This window comes from Pseudophryne corroboree, chromosome 5 (genome assembly GCF_028390025.1).
Source record: "Pseudophryne corroboree isolate aPseCor3 chromosome 5, aPseCor3.hap2, whole genome shotgun sequence".
In the NCBI taxonomy this organism is placed as follows: domain Eukaryota; kingdom Metazoa; phylum Chordata; class Amphibia; order Anura; family Myobatrachidae; genus Pseudophryne; species Pseudophryne corroboree.
Window position 1 is genome coordinate 676,388,221 of NC_086448.1, and position 14,424 is coordinate 676,402,644.

Genomic DNA, 14,424 nt, shown 5'->3' on the forward strand with positions numbered 1-14,424 from the left:
TCATATGTGTAGGCCTGTGTATACTTTGTCCAAATACAGGTGCAGATGTATTAACCTGTAGAAGGCATAAGGAAGTGAGAAACCAGTGATCTGTGCAAGGTGATAAAGGCACCAGCCAATCAGCTCCAATATGTAAATTAACATTTAGGAACAGATTGTCTGCTGCCTTTATTACCTTGCACATATCACTGGTTTTTCACTTCCTTATGCCTTCTACAGGTTAATACATCTGCCCCGCAGTGTGTTACTTATGTGTTGCTGTGTCTTAACATGAATCACGTTACTATATCTGTCTTTTAGGTGATGGAGGATATGGCTGTTTCTCTTGGCTTCTAACTCCATTGTCCCGACCTGATACCCCTGCTGAACACAATTACAATCATGCACATAAGTCCACGCAGAATGTGATAGAAAGATGTTTTGGTGTGCTGAAATCTAGGTTTCGGTGTCTGGATAAGTCTGGTGGCCTTTTGTTGTATAGTCCCTCCAAGGTGACTCAAATTGTGTTCTGCTGCTGCTTTCTTCATAACATGTGTTTGCAACAACATCTGCCACATGTTGAGGAGGAGGAGGAGGAAGAAAACAGCCAGCAAGCAGAGGAATTAGAGACATCTGGTGATACTTGGAGTACTGATGTAGGGAGGCAGGTTAGGCAACAGATCATCAATCGCTATTTCTAAGGTAAGCTTGGTTTGCTTATTTCATTTGTTGTGTAATCATAAATAGATGTTTTGCCTTTTTTACCAAAAACCATTACTCAGAATGTGTCTGTCTCCTTGACACATACAAACATAACCTCGCTATATGAAAAACAAATGTCGCATGTGTATTGTGTGTATTTTTTTAATCTCAAAACAACAGATTATGAGTAGCATGCATTAAGTCTGGATAAGTGATCGTAAACTTGCAGTGCTAATTTCTTACAAGCCCACATCATCCATTTAGTATTTCACTTTATCATTGTGTGTAACGTCCTAATGCACAGGTTCACAAACTCGGCCCTCAGGACCACACACAGTGAATGTTTTTCACGTAACCCAGTAGAAGCACAGGTGTATGAATTACTCACAGACATATGTTAAAAGGTTCACAGGTGGAGCTAATTATGTCACTTGTGATTCTGTGAGGAGACCTGCAAAACATGCACTGTGTGGGTTCCTGAGGGCCGAGTTTGCGAACCTGTGTTCCCAAAAAACACTCCTCTACATATAATATGTTAGCCTTGAGGAATACATGTGTCCCTATGTGTGATGCACCATCATATTTAAGACTCACAAACTTACTGTAATCAGGAATAATTTATTTCCTAATGTTTGATGCTGTAAACTTGATGATGTGTAAGTAAATACACAGTTTGCCACACATATACATTATTATACACAGTTTTTGTTTTTTTGTTGTAAAAGTACATATTTGTTTGTTTCAGCATCATGTGTAAAAACATTCTTAATAATTTTTTACACACACAAACATGTCCCAACAATACTGACATTCATTTGGACAATGTTTTTCAAACAAAACAAAGGCAACATATTACAAGCTTTTTACGCAACTCAATTGTGTTCTTCTTGTAATGTTGTATAGATAAGAAAGCTAAGATATGTATCACTAACATTGTAATTTGGATTGTCTGCAGGCAAAGAGAATGATTGGAATCTAGAAAGAGTAATGATTAGAAAAAAATCAAGTGGTCAGTTTACTTCCTGCTAAAGACATTCTGCCTGGGTGGAAATTATTGTATCTGCAGGCAAAGAGAATGATTGGAATCTAGAAAGAGTAATGATTAGAAAAAAATCAAGTGGTCAGTTTACTTCCTGCTAACATGTATGTGTGGCTCCATCAACATTTCCCTCCTCCAATACAAAAAAAAAAATGGAAATGAATAAATGTGCGTACTAATTTTATGTTTTTGTTTGGCCCACTTATAATTAATGATGTTGAAAAAAGTGTCAAGGAGTTAAGTGTTATATTTTTTTACCAACAAAAACACTTGCTAACTATTTTGAGTTACTTATCACAAATGTCTAACTTGTTTTTTTTCACGTTTTTTTGGGTGGCTGCTTGTCCTGCCCTTTGCCTTTAGCACTGTCATGTTGTCGTGCTCTGGTGGACCGTCTTGATGGTTATGAGACTGGCGTGATATTTGGAGTAGTCGTACCAGAACTGCTGCTTGTTTGCTGTTGGTGCATGCATCTGAGTGTTTCATTCAGGTTAGTGAGGGTGGCATTGAGTTCACGTGTAGCAGCATTTTGATTGTCTACTATTCGGAATAAACTTTCATTAATCTTTTGATTGTTTTGAAAAATGCTCATATAACTTTGCTGTTGTCTGTGCTGTTCTTCCATTATGCGCTGTAAGTTGCCCATGACCTGTGTAATGTCTGTACGCATGAGTTCCATGGTATTGCCTATTCTGGTTGTTTGTTCATTTTGTCTATTCAGATTTCTTGATATTCTTCTGAGGTGAGATGGTAGGCTTGCAAACATTTGTGTCTGCTTACGCAGGCAATCTTCATTAGTGGCCTGCTGTCTAGCCCAAATAGTCCAAAACACCTGATCAGGGCCTTGTGTTCCTGGTGTTGTTGGGCTGTGTTGTGATGGTGGTGTGCTTTGCTGTGGTGGTGTACTCACAGGTGCTGGGGGGCTCATTCCTTGCATTAATGGTGCATTTCTAAGATGTTTGTCTCCTCCATGTCACTGTGTTGGTGTTGTTGCGGAGGGATGCTGTACCCAGGACTCGGAGCTGAAATGTTAAACAAATCTCCGTTAGCTATCCATATGTTTGTGAAATGTTAAAAAATCACTACACATGGAACACATGTCATTCACTGTTGCTTTAAACTATTCTGGCTAGCAACATCATCACTCATAGCTTAAATACATACATATGCCTGTTTGAGGCAAATGTGTCTGGTTACTTAATTGTGATAGCAAACACTTTAGTTTTATTGTAGCTCACACATACTCCACCATAAAAACGCATTTGAATACATAATGTGTTACCTTATAGCTTTTTTCAAACAAACATAGTAATGTTTTTATATGTATTTTGCAATGTTACCTCAAGCACACATGTGAAATTTGGGGGAAAAACCTTACTTTTTGCAAACATACCAACATGCTTTTTTGTTGCAGCATCTTACACCCAATGTCATACTGTATGGCTCAAGTGGACATACATATCTTTACTGGATGTGGAAAAGGCCATTTAGCTTGGATTCCATTTCAGCTTTTACTTACTGCGGTAAGTATTTAAGTTTTTGATGTGTTTTGACTTAATGCGGTTATGACTGATTTTGATTATGTTCTGACATTTTACACATTTTTTTCAGTTTGATACTCACAATCAAGATGAGGGGAGTGTGGATGACGTCTTGGAGGTGTGTCCAAAATTTGGAGTGGGGGTACAGAACATACGGACGATAATCTTCGTGGCGGGGTAGCCTGCTGTGTTTGTGCCGGGACATACGACCTTGCTTTCTTTTCGGCCACAGGTTTTTTGTGGTGATGTCTTACAGAAGTGCCACTTCTGCTGCTCCATACTTCTTTTGATGGACCTTTTAATGAAAGTGCAATTTTGTTATGCCCATTCCTTTACAAGCATACCCTATACTACAATGGACACTTTACCTGCTTTCGCAGCGTCATCATCATCAGATGTGATAGGAGTTACTGGCCGACGAGTAGTACTGCTTTTTTCAGACACTGTATTAAATAAATTTAAAAAAAAAAATCATGCTCTTGTGTATACATCCACCCATTATGCTTATAAACATTTATTCTTTAAGAAATGCTTGTTTTTTTTTTTTAAAACAAACATAAGGATCAGAAATAAAAACAATAAAAAAAAACAATGACCAAAACACATATGCACTATGGCAACATCAACACAGGAAAACATGTACAGGACACTGACATAGGCCACAAGTTAAAGAAAAGATTAAAAAAAAAAAAACACACACAACTTCATTTTGTATTGAAAGGAAAAATATTACAGATGCAATATATAAATTGCTCTGTGATGTGGCACTCCAAAGACACATTACCACTATATGAGCAAAAACAAAATGCAGCAATTTATATAAAAATTACACTGCAGTGTGGTGTCACGGTACAAATACAAGCAAAAAAAACAAAAAAAAATTGTTTTTTAAATTAAATAATTAACATTATCTAAAGATGACATTACACATGTAAGTGGTTTCCAAACCACTTTCCAGTACTCCAGCCTCTAACATGACAACCACTGTTTTTAAAAAATTGCACATGGATCGCTTAAATATAAAACATAGTCACAATTTAAAAAAAAAAAACGCCCAAAGGAAAACATTATTGCAGGACAATTCAGAGACACACCAAGTCCAAACTACACATGCAAAATATCTGTCTGAAAAACACATGACATACAATAAAGTAAGATGTTACATTGGCTTTTGTCTAAAACATTAACCAAAACAAAGTATTTGCTGACACACACTTGAAGATGGGAGTAATATGCAACGTCACATGACACACATTACAAAAAAAACAAACAAAAAAAAACATATAATGTAAATGCAAATACACATGCTCACCATTCTTCCTGGGCCTATCTGAATCCCGGACATGGGTTGCAGAGACAACTTCTGGAGGGATTACACTCCGCATGGGCTCCTCATACTCCAGATAACTTGCAATATAGGGCTGGCCACCACCGGTTTTCCGAGCCGACTTGGCCTCCTTGGCCATTTTGGACTTGACACGTCACTTTATGTCATAGTACCGTTTGAGGCACGTGTCCTCTGTCCGCTTGACCACCCCCTCACTATTGACAGCAGCAACAACTTTCGCCCACAACACAGTCTTCCTCCGTGTTGGCACCTTGGCGGACTCAGGGCCAAATAGCTGCCTCTGATACTTCATCAGCTCACGCACCAATGCCACATTTTCAGCAAAACTAAACTTTACATTCCGCCCAGTCTTAGTAGTGGTGCGTGGCTGCGGAGCACTCTGACTGTCACTATCACTTGAGGCTGCTGCAGCAACCTCACCCACCTCCTCCACCTCACTAACCTCACTAACACTCACCTCCTCCACCTGACCAACCTCCTCCCCCTCACTCACACCCTCCACCTCTGAGTCACACAAAATTGTGTGTCTAAACAGTTAACACAGTAAAAAAAAAGACAAACAACACACTCCTCCACTACCACTACACAACTCACACACACACACACACACACACACACACACACACACACACACACACACTGACAAGGGACTATAAAGAAAAATAACTTGGACTAAAAATGAGACAAAACCACAAAATACAAGACAACAAGAATGACAAGACGACTTTCAAACACAATACCACACTCAGAAATCGCTACCAACACTCAACAAACCACAAATTCACCTACCTCCACAGCACAACCTCCCTCCTCCTCACCACTAACTAAACCCACGAGGTGCGGACGGTTTGGGGCGTATTTATATGGTTGCGCACAGACACTCCTACCATCTGAAACACAACCAATCACGAACGGGGTTGAAAATCGAAACTGAAAGTGAAAATGCGGCCGCGGGGAAAAAAAACCCTGCCGCGTTTAACTTAGGGAAAAAAACAGCAAATACAACAAAACACGTACGCAAACGACAATGACGGCCGTAAATGTGCCAAAAAAAAAACGACTGGCATCGACATCGGAAAACACGACAACCATAAAGTCGACTGCTTCGTAACTTTGCGTATATGGATTCAAAAAGTTGCATGAAAATGCACCCAATACAAAACGAGTTTAAACACTACACAAACCGACTCAAACACGAATATTAGTAAATATTGCCCCAGATCTTTGTTTGGTTTCTCAAAACAGGAGAAAAAAGGGATCTCAGCACAGGTTCAAGTCGACTAACCCCAAATCAAAATAATTATCTGATCTATTCATCCACACAGATTGGGTGTGCTACCTGCTACCAATTAGACAACTATACTACCAAGACAAAAAGAGGGTAGCATTGTGGTGCACCTAGTTGACTGTTTCAAACATTTAAAATATAACTTTTAATCAATATAACTACAAATTGAATTCCCCACCTAGAAAGATAAAAGGCGAATATATTAAAAAGATAGAAATAAAGAATATTAAAAATTACGCAAGGGTATCAATTTATGCTCCTGATCGATTGAGTTCTCTGACTTAAATGTCCACAAACAAATAAGTATCTTGTGACCAAATTATTCTGATAATCCCAGGTAACTATCTTACCTATCTGTATTTCCTATCTGGTGGTGATCGGGCAATAGTTTTAAATGCCTGCTAAGCAATTCTTCCTCATGGGAAATAATTAATCAGCCTGCACGTGTAAATAATACTAGTGTACGAAATTTAATAATATATACACATTTTGTCACGTTATCTCTTGGGAATTATTCGCAGGCAGTTGTTAAAAGTAGCCCACAGGGGTACTATATCAAACAAAAATTATTTTTCTCTATAGAGATTATTGTATACTACTAGGACATTCCTGAATCTCCAAGGGTTACATCCTCTTCCACCAAAGTATAGATTAATTGGGATATCACAAATGAACTAAATCACTCTGTGTATATGTTTTTTACACTGTATGCTTATTACAAGTATTACGTTATTGTCTCATAATTAAAATTCCTATCTGTATACTAGATAGAATGTTTTCCGTGGGTATGTGTCATTAAGTGCTCACTATTTGCTACAATGTATTCCACACTACCCAAAATAGAATTAGAGACAAAGTAACAGTTAATTGTATCGCAGACACTGCATGTGCTGCTAATATAGGCAGTTCATATGCTATTAATACCCCTTTTCCACTAACGAGCACGGGTCGCAGCCGGGAGCCTGACACGGGAGCTGCCCCCTGCTGCGACCCGTGCTCAGCCCCTTTCCCATCAGCAGTCACAACCCGGCATATGCCGGGTTGGTGACGCTTCTAGTGACGCGGCAGGGGCGGCGCAGGGAGATCACATGATCTCCCAGCGCCGCCCTTCCATACAGTGTAAATGGGAGCCGTGTCGCATCGACACGGCTCCCGTTTACACTACAACCCTACCCGGATCAGTCCCGTGTCCTACCCAGGTAAATAGCCGGGTAGGATTCACGGGTCACTTGATCCGGGTTTACCCTTTTCCACTTGCAAAAAACACGGGTAAATGCGCGCCCCCGTGCATTTACCCGTGTTTTTTGAGCTAGTGGAAAAGGGGTATTATTTAAGAACAGTAGAGGCTGTCTATAAATATTATTTATCTCTAGACACAATGGGGGATATCCAATTAGCCTCGGTAATTTAACGGGGCTAATTGTTCTGCTGGGGGCTATCCTATTACCCGTGATAAACCAGCATGAGCAGTGGCTTATTAGGGGTTACCTGAAGTTGCATCAGGTGCCGGCTCCTGACAGCGCCCGGTGCAGCCCTGCTCCTCCGGCTCCCCTGGTCACATGGCCGCTCCCCCCGTCATGTGACCACTGCCGGAGGGGGAGTAGAGGGGGGATGCGGTCACGGCGCTGACTTGGATTCTCCGCTGTGGGCAGAGCCAGATTAAGGGGGGGGGAGGGGTCCCGGGGATACGTACCCCCCTTTCCAAAAGGGCCCCCTGCCACACCACAGATCGGATCTCTCTTCCGATCCGATCTGTGGTGCTGTGCTCCCGTCCACACTGCAGCGACGGCTGTACAGACAGGACAGCTGAGCGACGGCTCAGCCGTCCAATAACGTATGAGTGAAGTAGGCTGCCCCAATGGCTGAGCGGCAGGCTGCTTCATTCATACATGATTGGAGAGCTGAGCCGTCGCTCAACTGTCTGTGCGGTTGGCGGGGACGGGAGCGCAGGTCGATCGTTGGATGGTATGTGACACCCCCCCCCGTCCTCCTCCTCTCTTGAATAGGGTCCCCACTGTCTTAAGTACCCCGGGCCCCCCATGGACTTGATCCGGCTCTGGCTGGGGGTTACCGCGCCGAAGGCAGCTTCCGGATGCCTGCAGTCCCAGATTGCTGCTGCTGCAGCGGGCATGGAACGCTGCAGGTTGTCCCGCTCATCAGGGGTTTTGTTTTGCCTGCCTCAGGCAGGTGAAACCAAATCCCCAGAAACAGCCCCGTTTCCGTGCAAAAACGGGGCTGTTTCTACCAAAAACACACAGGTTTCACTGAACCTGTGTGTTTTCAGGAGAAAGGGCATTTTTTTACAGGTGATCAATTTGGATAGCTGTAAAAATAAATAAATAGTTGAAACATCGGAAAAAATTGTGAAAAACATGCATTTTTCGCACCCGATGTTTTACTGGACCTAATAGGATTTCCCTCAATATGTCAATGGTCTAATCTCACATTATCTATCCGAAAATGAATTCAGTGTGTCAGAGTATTTAGTTATTGTCAGCTGATGACGAAATAAAAGCGGAAATACTGAACACATTTTTTCATCAGTATTCACCAGAGAAGAACTGATGGTGGGAGTAGTGCATAACGATAGTGACAGTTATGATTTGTGGTTAGATACTTATTTAAGTGAAGAAGTAGTCCGGGATAGACTAAGCAACGTTAAGATTAATAAATCACCCGGTCCTGATGTACTTCACCCGAGGGTTCTTATGGAGGTTAGGTCCCAACTAGCAAGACTCCTATACTTGATTTTCAATGGTTCAATTAGATCAGGCATGGTACTGAAGGATTGGCATATAGCTGAGGTACAGTAGTGCCATTATTTAAAAAGGGATCCAAAAATCATCTGGGTAACTACAGACCGGTTAGTTTGATGTCTATGATGGGGAAAATATTGGAAGGAATTCTAAGGGATAGCATACAGGAGTATCTACAGACTGCAAAGATTATTAGCAAGAACCAGCATGGGTTTGTGAGGGACAGATCATGTCAAACTAACTTTATTAGCGTCTACAAGGAAGTGAGCGATAATCTTGACCATGGAAAAGCAGTGGATGTGGTCTACTTAGATTTTGCACAAGCCTTCGATACAGTGCCTCACAGGAGACTGATCATCAAATTAAAGGAGCTTGGCCTAAAAAAAAAAACTGTTTGTACATGGATAAGTAACTGGCTGGATAACAGGGTACAGCGAGTAGTGGTCAATGGGAAGTCCTCAAGCTGGACACCAGTGGTTAGCAGAATACCACAAGGGTCCTTACTTGGGCCACTACTGTTCAACATATTTATCAATGCCCTAGAAATAGGTCTGGAAAGCACAGTGTCAATATTTGCAGATGATACTAAACTGTGTTGGGTAATTAATTTGGAAATAGATGTGGAGTCTTTGCAGAATGATTTATCTAAACTTGAAATCTGGGCGTCTAGATGGGGAATGAGGTTCGATATAGAAAAATGCAAGGTTATGCATTTCGGGGTTAAAAACAAACTTGCATCCTACATATTAAATGGGGAAAGTCTAGGGGTAAAAGTAACAGGGCGTTTTGCCTCTATTCAACCTCAATTACTATGTTACTATGTTACACAATAAGAGTGGATAGATCTTTAAACTTTATTGTGTGTCAGGGCACCATGTTGATCACAGTCCAAACTCATTATTTCACTTATTTCATACTATGTATCATAAAAAGGCTGTATCTATTAGCTGTTTATTTCTAGACATAGTGATTAAAAGGTCTAATCCCTCTTTATATATCCAAAAAATGACCTGAGGGTGTCAGAGAAATTATCAGCTGTTATATAATAGAAGTGCAGCGATCTTTATATTGTGCTGTGTGTGAAGGCACCATGCTGGTCACAGCCCATATACTTATTTCACTCTGTCTCATGTTGTGTATCACGAGGCATCTCCCTACTGTCCACTCTCATGCAATTGTATACTTCAGCTGCCATTCGGTTTTATTATAAACATATACATTTTTCTGTCACAAGGATTTGCACATTACAGGAGTACATGAAAAGGCCCCTGGCGCAACACCCCAATGCGCATTTTGCCCGTAGCTTACTCATCGAGCCTTTGTTTGATTTCTGTCTGTCCAGGGCCGGCCCTAGGCATAGGCAAACTAGGCAACTGCCTCTGGGCATTCCACCCAAGCATAAAGCTGGCTCAGCTAGACAGTGGGATGCGTTGGTTTGTGGGTAGTGTCAGATCGGTGCGGGGGGGGATTAAAGCGATCACCCCCCTGTAACAATCAGTTCCCTACCAAGTTCTGCAGTGTGTACTGTGTGTGACAGCCAGACTCTCCTCTGTCTGTATCTGTATTATTCCAATTTCCCTCCCTAGCACAGTAACTGGGACATGCAATAAGTAGTGATAAAAGTGGAGACGTGAGCCAGTGGAGAAGTTGCCCATGGCAACCAATCAGCATTGACGTAACTTTTATAATTTGCATACTATGGAAGTATACAGAGCAGCTGATTGGTTGCCATGGGCAGCTTCTCCACTGGCTCACTTCCCCGATTTTATCACTGCTTAGTAAATTTCCGTTACTAACTGCAGGGAGGGACTGAGCCAGCAGCATTAGAGCAGAAATAAGAGAGAGCTGTCCTGAGTCCCCGCCTATCAGAGTTGGTTTCCCACCCATGCTTCTCCTCTCTCCCTTCCCTGGCTTTGTCCCCTTCTATCTGTGAGCTAAGCCAGCCTCCTGCAAAGCACTACTGGATCGGGAGTGGGAGTCTGTCTCCTTCCTGTATCATATGCAAAAAGAGAAAGAGGGTGTTCCGCACTGGTAAATGATAACAGACAAGACCTTATTGTAAGGTAAAATGTCCATAACCGACCTTGGAAATATAACACTGATGTGTGAATAAACTGTCGGTGGTGCTCCCAGAGTCAGTAGGTTTACATTGAAAAATAAAAAGAGAAAAAGAAAGACTCTGTGCTGGGGCACTCTTTATGAAAAAATGAGACAATAAAATTTTACCTTTATTTAGGATCATGTAAAATATAGTGTGACAATCAAGATAAGGTATTCTAAATAAAAATATAAATACCAAAATTATATGGAATTAATAAACAGTAAATACTGCCAAGGTGAAAAATTATTAAATATAATCGCAGGAGTAGCTTAACATATGTCCACTATCAGCGAGTGGGTAGCTAAAATCTCCTATGATGATATCCCATGGGTTAATCTAAGCACCATTAGATTAAAAGGTTTGTTGCCTAATATGGTGTTGATCCACCTTCTGTATAGATGTCTGACAGTAGTGTCACCATAGGCATTTTAATGCAGCGGATTAGACAGGAGTGTATAATCTGCTGAGTTGATAAGAAATTAGTGATAACCAACAGATAGTAAATTAAACCATAAAGAGGTGGTGTTAAAGACACAGCAAGTTTATGAGAAGATATAGACATTCACCTATAAAACTTATGAGGATCGATCTATTTGTTCTATTGAAAGAAGAAAAGAAAGAAGATTAAGGGAATGTTCCTTCTGCTTTCCAGCCAAGTTTACTGCACCTGGTGTTCCTTGGCAGTCTCCCAAACAAGTACTGACCAGGCCTTCCAGAGCTTTGCTTCCAAGATCAGACAAGATTAGGCGTCTCCTGTGGAGTAACGGCTGGATGAGTGAGTACTTATTCCTAATAAACAGAAATGTGCTTCTGCTGTCCAGAACTGAGGCTTCCGCAAACATTAGTCACCACCACTGTGGTGAGAAGAACTGGATGAGAGAGCACATTAGCACAGATGTGCAAGAGTGTTAGGAAAGAAAATAATAGCAATACATGCCAATATGGCATGAATTGGGTATATACGAAAAAGAACAGGGGAGGATAATTGCTTATAAATCTATGCACAGCGGCCAAATACAGCTGATTGAAGTCAATCAAATACAATTAACTATTGACAAAATTTATAATCAAAAAAGAGAAGAAAAAAAACAGTTCTATGTGGTAGAAGAAGAAAAAGAAAATATATGTTGCTGTTCAGGCTAAATCACATCTGTAGATTTGTCCTAAAAGCAGATTATCTGTTTAATCATATTATAGGCATAATTAGCAACATGAGTATTGAGAGGCAGTCTCTTCAAAAAAAAGAGACAAATGTGGCAAAACAACCTATTATGTGTCAGATATTTTAATTTATTTATTGCTGTTCAAGCTAAATAAGGTATGTCAGTTTGTCCTAAGAGCAGATCAGCCGTTCAATCACAGTATAGGCATAGTTTGCAGTATGAACATTGAAAGGCAATCTCTTGGAAAAGAGAGAGGGACATATATGTCAGAACAACCATATTATAGGCATAGTTTGCAACATGAGCATTGAAAGGCAATCTCTTAGAAAAAAGAGACATATATGTCAAAACAATCTATTAAAAGTTTAAAGTGAGTGGTGCACAAAAAAAATATTAAAGTAAGCAGTTGATACTAATGTAGATTTGCCCAAGTGGGCGCTTACATGACCGGGATATCACCAGAGAGATATGGGCTGCGCGCTGCCCTATATCTCCACTGACCAAACGGACCGTTTCACCTATTACAGGTTTGTTCACTGGTTGTACCAGTGAACAAGCCTGTAATAGGTGAAACGGTCCGTTTGGTCAGTGGAGATATAGGGCAGCGCGCAGCCCATATCTCTCTGGTGATATCCCGGTTATGTAAGCGCCCACTTGGGCAAATCTACATTAGTATCAACTGCTTACTTTTACTTTGATAATTTTTTTGCGCACCACTCACTTTAAACTTTTAATAGATTGTTTTGACATATATGTCTCTTTTTTCTAAGAGATTGCCTTTCAATGCTCATGTTGCAAACTATGCCTATAATGTGGTTGTTCTGACATATATGTCCCTCTCTCTTTTCCAAGAGATTGCCTTTCAATGTTCATGCAGCAAACTATGCCTATACTGTGATTGAACAGCTGATCTGCTCTTAGGACAAACTGACATACCTTATTTAGCTTGAACAGCAATAAATAAATTAAAATATCTGACACATAATAGGTTGTTTTGCCACATTTGTCTCTTTTTTTGAAGAGACTGCCTCTCAATACTCATGTTGCTAATTATGCCTATAATATGATTAAACAGATAATCTGCTTTTAGGACAAATCTACAGATGTGATTCAGCCTGAACAGCAACATATATTTTCTTTTTCTTCTTCTACCACATAGAACTGTTTTTTTTTTTTGTTTTTTTTTCTCTTTTTTGATTATAAATTTTGTCAATAATTAATTGTATTTGATTGACTACAATCAGCTGTATTTGGCCGCTGTGCATAGATTTATAAGCAATTATCCTCCCCTGTTCTTTTTCGTATATCCAATTCATGCCATATTGGCATTTATTGCTATTATTTTCTTTCCTAACACTCTTGCACATCTGTGCTAATGTGCTCTCTCATCCAGTTCTTCTCACCACGGTGGTGGTGACTAATGTTTGCAGAAGCGTCAGTTCTGAACAGCAGAAGCACATTTCTGTTTATTAGGAATAAGTACTCTCATCCAACCGTTTACAGCCATACTCCACAGGAGACGCCTAATCTCGTCTGATCTTGGAAGCAAAGCTCTGGAAGGCCTGGTCAGTACTTGTTTGGGAGACTGCCAAGGAACACCAGGTGCAGTAAACTTGGCTGGAAAGCAGAAGGAACATTCCCTTAATCTTCTTTCTTTTCTTCTTTCAATAGAACAAATAGATCGATCCTCATAAGTTTTATAGGTGAATGTCTATATCTTCTCATAAATGTCACAACTGATGGCCTGAGCTGACGGGAGGAAGCCTCAGTTGTGGGGGCTGAGGTGAAGTTAAACTTCGGAGGTTTAATCAGACCCCTGGACATATGAGTAGGATGTAGAAAGGTTGCCCGAAGGCGTGACCATGACAACCAGGATTAAAAGTCAATAAAAGTTTATCAACAAACCTCCATGTATTCACAGCAGTGGTAAATGAATGCAGATATACAGCAGATATGATAAAACAGCTCCTGGAGAACTATGGGTTTGGCAATGGCCACAGGGTACTGGTAGCAGTAGGTACAGTTCTTAAAGTCCCAGAGATGGAATGTCCTTACCAGACCCGTCCGTAGTATTAAGTGTAGCCAAGGAACACACCAGCAGATGTATCACTGGAAACCGGTAACACTGTAGTTGAGGTAGCTGCTGTGAATGCTGGATGGAACCAGCCAGGTGTTAGAACATGGAGTGGATGCTGGATGGAACCAGCCAAATAGTAGAATGAAGCTAGGGAGCGAGGATATAGGAACCGATGGTGTGCGGGTACCGATGGTTTGCGGGTACCGATGGTATGCAGGTAACCGCTGGAGACGCACCGGCTCTTTAAGGAAGCTGATCACTGCTGGAAGCTGACCGCTGGAAGCAGATGAAACTGTAGCTGGAAGCTGGAGCAAACACAGAAGACTGCAGAGTCAGGCTGCACCACAAGGTGGTAAGCAGGGGCGGGTCTCTTAGTGGTAACTGGAAACAGGAGCTGGAAACCTGGAATGAAAACAACCAAAGCACTGAC

General features: G+C 41.0%; 1 pseudogene; it reads left to right on the top strand.

The window, feature by feature from the left end:
* The first annotated feature begins 13,412 nt into the window (after positions 1-13,412).
* LOC134930244 (5S ribosomal RNA) lies at positions 13,413-13,531 on the top strand (annotated as a pseudogene).
* Positions 13,532-14,424: the final 893 nt, after the last annotated feature.